Source organism: Bactrocera tryoni, chromosome 3 (genome assembly GCF_016617805.1).
Source record: "Bactrocera tryoni isolate S06 chromosome 3, CSIRO_BtryS06_freeze2, whole genome shotgun sequence".
Classification (NCBI taxonomy): Eukaryota; Metazoa; Arthropoda; class Insecta; order Diptera; family Tephritidae; genus Bactrocera; species Bactrocera tryoni.
The window spans coordinates 18,326,092-18,339,199 of NC_052501.1; the positions used below are offsets into that span (position 1 = coordinate 18,326,092).

Sequence of the window (13,108 nt, forward strand, 5' to 3'; positions counted from 1 at the left end):
AAACAAGAGAAAATTGTTGATTTCGACAACATTTTGGAGGTGAAAATACATCACAACAGCGTTCGACAATCTGCGACAGCACACAAAATTCCGAGGACCAACCTGATGCGTTATATTGCAGCATTTGAAGGTGCGAGCATCGACGTTACTACTGCCAATGCCGATGTAATGAAGAATTTGCTGGCTGAAAGCACGACGATGGGCACAAAAACAGTGAGTTCTGCTGGTTTCTTTCTTTTTCTTTCATCGAATAATAAATAATTTTTTTTTTTATTTCAGGTCTTCAACATCGAACAAGAGAAGGCGCTACATCCTCCAGGCCAGCGACATCAACTATGCAATTAGTTTGATGGAGCTTCGTAAGCTCGCGTATGAATTTGCTCGGAAAGTTGACGCGTCGTATCCTGATCCATGGAACGACAATTAATAGGCGAGTAAGGATTAGCAGTGGCGTTCGATGCATTCTTTGCCAACTTTTCATCCGTTCTCGGTAAGACGCCGTTTGAACCTCACCGAATATGGAACATGGATGAAACCGGGTGCCCGACCTTGCCAACCAGACCTGTCAAAACCATCGCGCGCAAAGGACAAAAGCAGGTCGGCTCATCAACATCTGCCGAAAAGCACCAATGTGTCTTTGGCTTTGGCCGTCAGCGCGCTTGTGGCCAGTCTATACCGCCATTTTTCCTCTTTCCCGAGTCAACATGAAAGAGATTTTATGACTCATGCGAGTCATGGCGCTGTTGGTGTTGTTGAACTGTTCTGGTTACATGAACTCTGACGTATTCCCTCAATTCATACGTCATTTCATCAAGCACACCGGTGCTAATGCCGATTCGCCAACCATGTTGCTGCTGGACAACCACGGTTCGCATTTATCGATCGAGGCGATAGATTTGGCGTTGATCATGGCATCACGCTGCTGTCTTTTCCGCCGAAATGCACGCACAAAATGCAGCTGCTAGATGTTGCGGTATTTGCACCATTTAAAGACATGATGACCGTGAAGCATGATGCATGGAAAAAGTCCAACATTGGTGTCACATCCGATCTGCATCATGTGCCGCCCTTTGTCGATCAGTGCTCCTGATGTTATGTTAACGCCGAAAACCATCAAATCTGGCTTCCGAACAACTGGGCATCTACCCGTTCAACCCGCAAATTTTCACTGAAGTTGACTTTTGTCGCTTCGAACTGAGCGGCGAAAATTTGTCCGGTGACGAAGAGAAAGACGCCGACAATCAACGCCAAGTTCTTGCCTCTGGTGATGCCATTGTGACTGCTGCGTGAATGAGGAGGTGTCAACGTCGGAGGCATCGACAAGTGCCCCAGCTTCAACAAGTGGTGCTGCATCATCGTCGTTGTCTCTTGTTTCGGCTCCACAGCCCGTGATGCATTTGAAATCGGTTGGCCCGGTGAAATTGGGCACACCTGCCCCGAAATCAAAAACGTGGTTTGCAAGACAATGGAGTCAACGATTTTGACGTCGCCTGAGGTTGTCGCAGATCTGCGTGACAAGGCCGAAAAAAGCGGCCAAATTGACGAAGGCAGCCGATGAACCAGAAGCCAAAAAGCAAAAGGCCGCAGCAAATCGAAGACGCCACGGAAGAGAAGCCCGTTTCGACTGAAACCGACATCGAAGAGGACTTCGATTTTTGCAATGATTTGTAAGAAAAAGATGCTGAAGCACGAGAATCGTCAAACACGGCCATCCATGGCACGTTTGTGATCGAGGTTCACTTGAATGCGCCGACCGAACCCGAACATCCTACACCACGCATCCACTGCGAGTCGGAATAATTTTTTCGCCAATTCCTATTTTTCTTATTATTTATGAATCTCTTCATTTTCATTGATAAATAAACGTTTTTCATCGGTAACAATCATGTTTTTTAATCGATTTAATACTGCCGACATTCCCCACCTTTTTTTCAAAAATCGCAAAAATCAGGCTTTTTGCGCCAATGGCTATAACTTTTAAATTTTTGTGAATTTTATCATGTTAATGTTATCAAAAAGGAAGGTTGACTGCACTATCCATGCTTTGGGAATTTCTTTCAGCCAAAAATAACTTTTGTGTGACTTTTAACTCAGAAATCAAAACGTGGCCCATTCCCCACCTTCCCCTATTATATAAATAATCAAGCTGAGTCGTTTCAATCGTGTCCGTTTCTCTGTCTGTATATACGAGCACTAGTCTCTCAGTTTTTGAGATATTGCTTTGAATTTTTACACAAGTCATATTTATCCCAAAAAGCTGGGCATTTGTTGGAAACGCCGATATCGAACCATTTTCACGAAATTTGGAATAAAGATTGTAGTATATCTGCGAACATATTGTTCAGATCGGAGCACTATCGCATATAACTAGCATAATAAATGGTCCAACAAAATCAAGATATATGTACATATGTATTTTTATACACTTTTGTGCTAAATTCATCTGCGAAGGCTATTATAGCTTCAGTGGGGCCGAAGTTTATAAATTGAAATATATTTTTTTTCTATGCGATCTTTCTTTTTAAGGGCTTACATGGGTTTACGGGTTTCAAATTCTCAAATTTTGTTATTGTCTTATTAAATTCTACAACACCTCTATAATATTCGGAAGAGCCATAATTTTCAAATTGATCTGAGTAATAGTTTCGCAGATACAGCCTTGGAGAACTTGTGCTAGAGGCTAGCTAGGCTAAGTTCGCCGCCTTTAAACGAATTTTTCTCGAAACTGTTTTTTTGAAGTCGGTTGCCACGATTTCTCGAGAACCGCTCAACCAATTTTTATGAAATTTTAAACAGGTCTCTGAGAGGGAGAGATTTTTTTCGGTTACAACTGTTTGAAAAAAATGTCGAAAATTTTCACTAAAATTTTAATTTTTTTTTGTGTTAAAATATCTGCCTAAAATCCAATTTTTAGTTTTATTTTCTTCTTCCAAGTTCTAAGTTAAGGTTTTTATCAAAATACGTATTTTTTACTTTAGATGATTCTGTAAGGAGTTATCCTGGCACAATTTATTCCATTTGGCTAATCCTCTCATCTTTATTTTTTTTCTATTAACCAAATACTTTTTTCGAAACAATTCCTATTTTCTTTTTTGTCTTTTTGCATTTATTTGTGCTAATTATATTTCAATTTTGAGAGTTTAGCACTTACAAGTAGTATCGCAAGCTGCCAGGACCGCATGGGAATACTCCTGTTTCTCTCAACTTCGTTCACAAGTTCTCAAGACCGCACACACCGAGCGCTAAAATTGAACTAAAATTCTTAAAGTTTATCAAATAATGGCTTGTCTTTATTCATTAATGATTTTTTCTATGGTTTTTAATAGTTATGGAAGTTATGGAAAATATAATATAACCTAATGTCACTTTTCTTTAGTTCACAGGCGAAAAAAAAAAACGATTTAGTACTAGAAACCACTCATATTAAAACAAAATTTGAGTTTTGGTTATAAAGTGGTTATATATTGGTTATCATACATTCTTATTGAAACCAAATTAGAGCTTTCTGTTCTTTATATCCTAATTTTGTCATCTTCGAATTTTCGCTATTAACATATTCTCTCATAGCACAATCGCACTTTCTGTAATCATTAACTTAAAGTTCTCGATTTTGTCCTAAGCCTGATAAGCGCCATCAAAATAAAGCTTACGTAATAAATTTTATATTCTGCAGCGATATTGAAAAGAAACACAGTCAGATAGACAAATTATCCCTATTTTAAAAAACTTATTAATAATGTTATACACATATGTACATGTGCGTATATAAAGATCTATTTCTTGTATTATATTTGTATATGCATCTTGTGTTGGGTTATCAGCTCCGACCATGCATAGGTCAGCTCATATCACGATTCTTTATATGGTATACACACATATATATGAATAAAAAATTCATTATTGAAGCAAAGCCAGGCCATTAGTTGATAAACTTCAAGAATTTTAGTTTAATTTTAGCGCTCGGCGCGCGCGGTGTTGAGAACTCGTGAACGAAGTCGAAAGAAACATGAGCTTCCCTAAGTGGAGCGGGCAGTTTACAATACTGCTTGTTAGTATTAAAACATTTAAGCTTAAATTTGAAATTAATATCATACATATCTGTATTAAACAGCTGGTAAAAACAAAACAAGGAAAAAAAAATGTTTCGAAAACAATATTGGTTATTTGAGAAGAAAAAATAAAGTTGAGAGAGTAAAACAACACGATTAAATTGTGCTAAACAAGAAAAACCGAGAAAAAAAATTTTAAATATGAAAAACGTAAGCTTCGGCTCGACTCAAACTATATTAGCCTACGCAGGAGAATTTAAAATAAAAGGGTATATGAAGACTTATATCTTGAATTTGTTGGACCATTTATTATATTATTATAGTAGTCCGCTCTGAACAATATGTTCGCAGATTGCAGTGTTATCTTGGACAATAATTCATTTTAAATTTCATGATAATATCTCGTCAAAAAAGGTTTCTATATTAGAAATTCATTTTGATCGTACAGTTTGTTTGTCAGCTATAAGCTATAGTGGTTCGACATCGGCGGTTCCATCAAATGCCCAACCTTTGAGATGAAAATTACGTGTGCAAAATTTCTGATCAATATCTCAAAAACTGAGAGACTAGATCGCGCATATACAAACAGACAAACGGACACGGCTAAATCGACTCAGCTTGATGATTTATATGTATACTTTATAGAGTATTCGACGTTGCCTTCTGACTGTTACTTAATATACCCTGTTCAGGGTAAAAAGTATTCATTCACAAAACATAAAATTTTTAAAAATATTATTATTGAGAATTGAAGTGATATAAAATTAGACTTAATGCAGACTTTAAGTGAACCTGGTCAATATAACTCTCAGAGCGCATATCAGAACAATCAATATAATAGGTTGTCAAAAAAGTCTTGCGATATTTTCGCCAGTTGGCGCTGAAAGCGCGTAGTTCTAGTGTTTTTCGTCGCATCGGGTCATGCTATACCTTTTTGGAAAAGCTCATTTCACACGCTAACACGTGTTTGATTGATTGTCGTTTCTTTTAAGTCGTTCGTGAGCAAACATGGAGCAAAATAAAAAGAAAAATACGGCATATTTTACAGTACTACTACGATAAAGACAAAAATGCATCTCAAGCCGCCAAAAAAATGTGTGCAGTTTATGGACCCGATACAGTTTCCATTTCCACCGCACAACGATGGTTTCAACGTTTTCGTTCTGGTGTAGAGGTGGTCGAAGATGCGCCACGCTCCGGAAGGCCTGTCGTCGAAAATTGCGATAAAATCGCTGAATTGGTCGAAAGAGACCGGCATAGTAGCAGCCGTAGCATCGGTCAAGAGCTGGGCATGAGTCATCAAAAATTCATTTCAATTTCAATAAAAAAAAATTCTATAAAAATACTGCAAGACTTTTTTAACAACCCATTATGTATGGGGAAGGGTATTGAAAGTAGTGCCCAACAATATGGTATCTATACCTTTTCGTGATAATAAATATGTTTGTGATCTATGGTATTTTATTTCTAAGATTTCAAAATACTTCAGCATATTGTATTGAAACATAATGGCCTGTTTTTTATAAGCGGTGCCAAAAGAATGCTCAACTCATATAGAAATTACCTGAAGTATTTAAGAACTTTGAGAATAACTTTGATAAGTCCAAACATTCCGCCCATTTAAATTTTAATTTACCGCTGAACTCTTACTTAACTTTGGTCCTACATTGTCTTCTTTTTTGACTTTATTGGCTCTAAACGAAATCGATAAAATGTATTTCCTTACTTTCTCAAACATAGACATATTTCCGGAGATTGTAAGAAATGAGGGCTATCAACTCAGATGCCTTACGCTCCCTCATAAATGTTATTCTTGAGCTTACGTAGCGATTTATACAGATCACTTCAGTAAATGAAAATATTTTTGAGAAATATATATCTTAAAAGTCCGACAAAGATATGGATACAACAACAATTAAAATACAAACGAGTGAATATGAAGCATCCAGACCAAATAACTAGACGCCTTTTATATTTTTATAGCAATTTTTATTCTAACGTAAATCACTATAATTACCAAATTATCCTAACCTTAATTTATAAATACAGGTGAACTTCCTTAACTCGAGTCGCCATAATCTCAAAGAAATCTTGGGCTTCAGAGGCTTTGAGGTATGGAAGGAAATTTGATTTATGGAGAACTGCGAGTTATGGAAGTTGAAATGTGTGTGCTTTGAAGATTTAAGTCGGACCCATGTACAAAATACTAACTAAAATAAATTTCCTCCACAGTTAACAGCATTTATCTGCTTCGCAGAGGCACAATATAATCACAGTAACCCACATGAGCCCGAATTTTTCAACGAAGAAGCTGCGCAGTATCTGCTCACACAAATGAACGATGTATATTGGGCCAGCGCTACGGCATATCGGCAATTCGCCGACGACACACTCAGCCCCGAAATTTTGATGCGCGAGAAGTTGCGACCCTTCTATGGCACAATGCAGAAGTTCGATTGGCAAAACTTTGTAGATCCACTGCTGAAACGACAATTCGAGGTGATCTTGCGCGGCGCTAAATATCCGCCAATCAATTATAAATTCAAGCGTGCCACCAGCACGCTGAAGAATATGACGGAAGAAGTGGGTGTGCAACATGAAGGAGCCGAGCAAATGCAATATGGCCTTCGTGCATCAAATCAAAACGGTCTTCACGAACAGTGATGATCTAGATGAGATCAAGCATTACTGGAAGGAATGGCGCAATAAAATGCCCGCTGAAGTGAAGGAAGCGCTGCACTACTACATAGCGTATTACCGAAATATGAGCACACCAGATGTACAGCCCTCAGCTTTCTGGTATGATCAGTACGAAGATCCGCATCTGATCTATGAGCTGGAAAAGTTGATGGATTCATTGCGACCCTTCTATCGAGAAATCCACGCACATTTACGTAACGTTTTGCGGCACAAATACGGCGATGACGTCATACCACCGACGGGTCTTATACCGCACCATCTCATGGAGCAAGTGACATATCAGGCATGGAAGAAGGAAACAGTGCTGCAGAACCCCTTTGTACAACGGAAGTTACCCAATATGCAGACCGAATTGGATGGCGCGGGTTTGAAACCCTTCGATTTGGTTAATATTAGTGTGCAATTCTTTGGTTCGCTTGGCTTCAGGAATCTCACAGAGTAGGTTTCAGAAATTCGAAAGTTTTTGCTTAAATGTATATTTATTTCTGTTTAATACTTCTTCAATTAGCGAATTCATGAATGACCACTTCATCGAAATGGGCGCCGGTACCGGTGGACCCGATTGCAAGTCGCGCATCTTCGATTTTGGTGAAGTAGAGTTGCACTTCTGCCCCAAAGTCTACTACAAGAAACTGCTGCAGACACACGGCGACATTGCGGCCGTGCAATATGCGATCGAGAAGAATAATTTCCGCGTTGGACTCAATCAGGAAGCATGCCCCGGATTTGGTGCGGCTTTGGGCGAGGCAGTCATTTTATCTGTGTCCACACCGAAGCATTTGAAGCAACGCTTAGGTATTTTACAGAATTACGATTATGATGATCTCTTAAACTTGAACCGTCTATACCGTTTGGTGAGTAGCGATAAGAACTAGTATTTTTTTGGGTACGAAATGTGATAAGAAACACTTTTGAGTGGGTATCAAAATAGAAAAAAAAAGTAAACAACATTTAGCTTAAATGAAATCATTTATTTCTCACAAATTTTTTATGCTCTGCTCTCTTCTATGAGCTTTTTTACGCTCTACTCTCTTCTATAATTTTTCTTACGCTCTACTCTCTTCTATTACTTTTTTTACGCTCTGCTCTCTTCTATCTCAGGCCACTCACACTATGCTCACTCTGCCCACATACTTTGTGCACGAAAAACTCTGGGTCGACATGATCGATGGCAGAGTGCAGCCGGAGCATTATAATTGTCATTACTGGAATCTGATGCAGAAATATATGGGCGTGGAGCCACCACTACAGACCGATACCGGTGTTTATGATATGCCCTATAAGTTCTATGAGGGCATAGTTGATCAATTCCGGAGCACAAAGTATGAAAATATCACGAATAAATTTGAATGAACATTGTATTAAATTTTTATTTTTGCAGAAAACTATTCGATGAGTTCTTGGGCTATCAAATCTATCGCGCCATCTGTCTGAACATAGGCGAGTTCGAACGGCGCAATGCTTATAAACCATTGGACAATTGCGATTTTCATGGCGACAAACATGCGGGCAAATTCCTTTAGTAAGTAGAGTGAAGGTATCAACTGTGCTGGCATCATTCCTTTAGACATTCCCTTTTAAACGAAAGAATGTAGACCTCTAAGTCAAACCTCATTCCTTTTGAGGACACTCCAACCTAACTTAGGGACAAGATTCCATCAGTTAGTCTGCCGAAGGCTCATCCGGTCTATACGAAGTGTAGATCCACTGAGACTGCACTTCACTCGTTAACTTGACATATAAAGAGAGCCCTAGAGAATAAAAAGTATACCCTGGACGTCTTTCTTGACATAAGCGGAGCATTTACAAACGTTTCCAGTGGCGCAGTCGTTAATATTTCGGAAGCTCTGCTAAGCTGCAGGAGGATTAATGTAGAATGGAACGAAGTCAGACTGCTCAGATTAGCGTGAACAGGAACTCCTCCGAAGGTGTCCTGTGGCCTCAACTGTGGTCCTTTGTTTGCTACAAGAGCTTCCGGGAAAATTTGAAGGAACATATCCAAACTTATAGCCTGTGCAGACGACATAGCTATGCTAGTGGTGGACAAATTCCTAGACACAAGTAGTAGCGTGAAGAATACGAATCTAAAGGTCATACACCAATGGGCATTATCGGCTAAACTGAATATAAATGCCAGCAAGACGGATTTGGTACTCTTTACATGGAAGTAAAAGATCCAGTCATGGCTCAACGGGGTAGAGTTAACTACTAAGGAATATGCGAGCAATTTTGGACAGCAAACTGATGTGGAAGCTCAATGTAGAAGAGAGGGTGAAAAAGACTAGTTGTGCTCTTAACGCATGTAAGAATATGCTAAGGTCAACGTGGTGCCTATCACCTGTCCTCATGCAATGGTGTTACACAGAGGTAGTCAAGCCATTCTTATTCTGCGGTGCTTTGATGTGGTGGGCCGCTGTCAATAAATTATCATAAAGGAAGCCGTTGGGGTCAATATAGCGACTCACTTCTCTCTGCATTGCTCCCGCTATGAAACCCTTTCAACGGTTGCACTTGAAAGATTGCTCAACCTGCCACCAATTGAGATTGTAGTGATACCTCGGCAGTGAAATCAGCTGTAAGATATTGTGGCAGCCGGAAAGCTGCGGCATATATACTGAGTTTGAGGCCTCAAGGGCGTTCCGGAAAATGAAATGGATTTTGAGATTGCCAAAAGTGTCATATGCTTGATTACCGAACCACTTCAGTACGCAAGTCGTTAAAAACGATACACAATGAGACTTTCGAAAGGGCTGGCAGTGGGATCAAATAAGATGGTATGGCTTAGGGGCATGCCGGATCGCTACGGAAGGAAAACACGTAAACTTTTTACTCACATGGGTCTCGAAAGGACTGCAAGATGGTTGTTGGCCTAGTCAAAGGACACAACTTACATGGATCATATCCGAGCTGTATAGACATTATTAACGATGACACATGTAGAAAGTGCAGGGAAGTAGGCATGATAGAGACTAGAATACAACCTCTTTTTATGTCTGGCCTTATCGAGAACTCGGCTTAGATATCTTGGAGTTCGCATTTGAAGGGTTTACATGAAGTATAAGAATTAGACACGAAGTCTCCATTAATCATCTCAAAAAGCTTTGACGTTCTGCTGGACGTAAACTTCAGTTCGTATTAATAATGAACCTCCGTCTGACATCACAAAGGACCCGTGGCTCCAGTTAGTGTAACTTAATCCAAAGCTTAAACGCTTATTTCTTCAATTTCTGAGCTGTACAAGAGACATACAGCTAATTATAATATAGCTCAGACTTCGAAAAGTCGAAATTTATCTCAATTTATTTTTTAATTTGTTATATTTACTCTGACACCTACTTTTATGAGAAAAGATATACCCACATAAATATTTACAGTTCATTCTTTCTTTCAGCGACATGATGAGCGCCGGTTCTTCAAAGCCCTGGCGTGAAATCATCAAACCACTGACCAGCATAAAATTAACAAATATGACTGCCACAGCCTTTCTGGAGTACTATGAACCATTGAACACGTGGATCAGCGAGGACAATGTTAGCAAGAACCTGCGTGTCGGCTGGATGCCCATCGATAGTGAGTGCACAGAAATGTCATTTGCCAAACGCTTTTTCACGCTTCGCACTTTTCACACAAACACACGCACACGCACACACACACATGCTCATACACGCTCACTTATCTACCTCATCTATCACACATTTTCACTATTTATATTCTTTTTGCCGCAGAATGCAAGCTTGGCACCACACTACCACCAAACGCCACCAATGTGTTTTATTGAGCGTGTGAGAAGGAGGAGGAGGGGCACACGGCAGGCGTGAATGCGTGGCACGTGTCAGCACGTTCCAACTGTAATCTGCACGGAATCTCAAGCAGCGACAACACCAGCACAGCTGCCCGTCAACATCATCAACCAGCCAACTAACCAGCCACCCACCCACACAAACGCCCACACACACACACACACGCTATTGTATATGGCAACATACTGTTTAAAAGTGTTTTTATTCTTTAGAATTTTTTGTTTTACTTTCACATAAGCCGTTTGCAACAGTAAAATCTGTGAATAGATTCTCATAAACGTGATGTCAACCAAAGTCACATAGATTGAGGCAAGTGTTGATGAAGCTGCTGTTTAACATTAAAGAACATTAAGTCGATAGTCAAGTAGTTTAATATAAAGGCGCCACGTTTTCACAAATCGAATTAAGCAACTTGTAGTTTTTTTGAAGCAACATCTGGTAATAGGAAATATATTTTAATGAAATGGCCTAACTCAAACTAAGGATTATTGAAATCTTGAAGATATGAGAGCGAGGAAAACGATAAATGAAAGTCAGTTGAGATAATGAAATTGGAATAGTAATCATGAATTTTATTAAAACGCTGAATTCGGAAGTAAGTAAGGAGCCCACCTAGCGTGACAGTCTAAAATTATGGACTAAAACCTTATTTTTGAAGGCATTAACTATCGAAAAAGGAAAAAAAAATTTTTTTTTGTTTCACACTATCTTTGGTCTTGAGATCACTTCGCACAACATTTCAGTCAAATTAAGCGTACTTAGGAATATTACAACAGAGCTTGGAGATAGAGAAGCAAACAACTCGTTTCGTCACCATAGAAACCTGAGGACTTTAACTTTACTTCTTGGTGTCGCGTTCACACGGCTCTGAGACCATTTTTTATTCATCCATGCATTTTATATAGACAACATCTTAGTTTGCCATTGAATTTAAAGAGAAACTACGTTAGGTAAGGCTACGTTAGAGGGCTGATCCACCACTCTCACTATCTCCAAGTTTTTTGGTAAACACACTTAGAATGTTAAGTGCGGTTAACTAAAACTCTGATAAAAAAAGCAATACTAAGTCTCTACAAAAAGCCTTAAAACCGACACAAACTCTCTTAGATGCTTTCTTTCTATTTCCATTGGATATCTAAGAGTATGAGATCCGATGCTCCATGAACCCCGATCGTACAATTAGAACTGCTATAATTATGGGGGACGAAGAGTTCACTAGACTTCTTACGATTTATCCTGGAATGGAAAGAAATAGCGACTGAGCAGTTGCTAGTAGCTGACCAGGGCTTGCCGAGCTGCCCTGAGGCTTTAGATTAGATTAGATAAAAAAAATGATGATTTCACCGCGAGTCTGTTGTGTCCTCTCCTAAGTCACAACAACTCACTTAACCCCAGCATATTGATAAATTCCAATATACTGCTAGGTGCTATTGAGGCGATATGATTCCTAGTTTGAGTCAATTAGCAGGTGTTCTGGAATTTCAGGCTCCATGATGCAGAACTGCTAATTTGCACAAGAAACTAGGCCCACGTTAGAGAAATGCTTCTTAAGCTTACAAAGGCCAGTGTAGAATGCGACAAGTGGCCAGAGTTTGTCTCATGGGAGGCAACTTATCTTAGCGCTTGCCTCGAAGTTCTTGCCAATATTCCTCTCTGCCCACTTCATCATGCTTGCGGAGCAGCTCCTTTGTGATATGAGAACCAACAATTAAAAGGTTCAGGTCCTACCATGTTGGTGGATGCTGCGAAGCGGGCGAACTCATTAGCCAGTTCATTCCCGGCTATACCTTTGTGACCGGGTACCCGGATAAGGTGCACTTGGTTGTGATCTGATAGACTGTTCAGCCGTTCTATACAATCCTGCAACAAACGTATAATTCTACGTTCATTGCGCTAGTTGTGGTGGGGATTTATTTCTACGCACATACTTATAGCAAATACCGGAGACCTTACTATCCAGTACTGAAGGACAAAAGCTAGATGTACCCATTATCAAGCTAATGAGTCTGAAAAACCTGTCCTAGCAAGCTTATCAAGCTTTCAATTTCCTGTATTACTTCTACATCCAAAACAGCCTAGTCATGAAGCAACTCAAACCCAAAGACAGACATCTTTTCACTAGTCTCGAGTATACAGTTAGCGAGCTAATGGCCGATCTGCTATCAGAGTGGATAATCACTACTCTGAAGGAGGCTGCGCTTCGAAACAGTAGATCTACTGTGTCAAACTGAAGTCAATGGATAGTTCCCGACAGTATTATCCTTCAATAGCGCTGTAGCGATTTCTTCTCGCACATACTTCCTTCGATTTTTTTGTAAAGCATAGACCACTCAGTTTGCGGAAGTGTATGTATACCAAATTCTTTTAAACTCCGTATACTGTATTTCCCCAGCAGATATAATAGTATGAAATGTGGAGCCGAGAGAACATTAATTAAATAGTCATTTAAACTCTAAGCATCTTATGGTCTTTTATTGGTTTTTATGTATAATACAGTAGACATGCTCTGCCTTCAACTAACATGGGAATGTTATAGGGTTCCCAAATACTTATATGAGA

The 13,108-nt window shown here is 39.5% G+C and overlaps 1 pseudogene; it reads left to right on the plus strand.

Moving 5' to 3' along the window:
* Positions 1-3,985: 3,985 nt before the first annotated feature.
* On the plus strand, positions 3,986-10,956 carry LOC120771344 (annotated as a pseudogene).
* Positions 10,957-13,108: the final 2,152 nt, after the last annotated feature.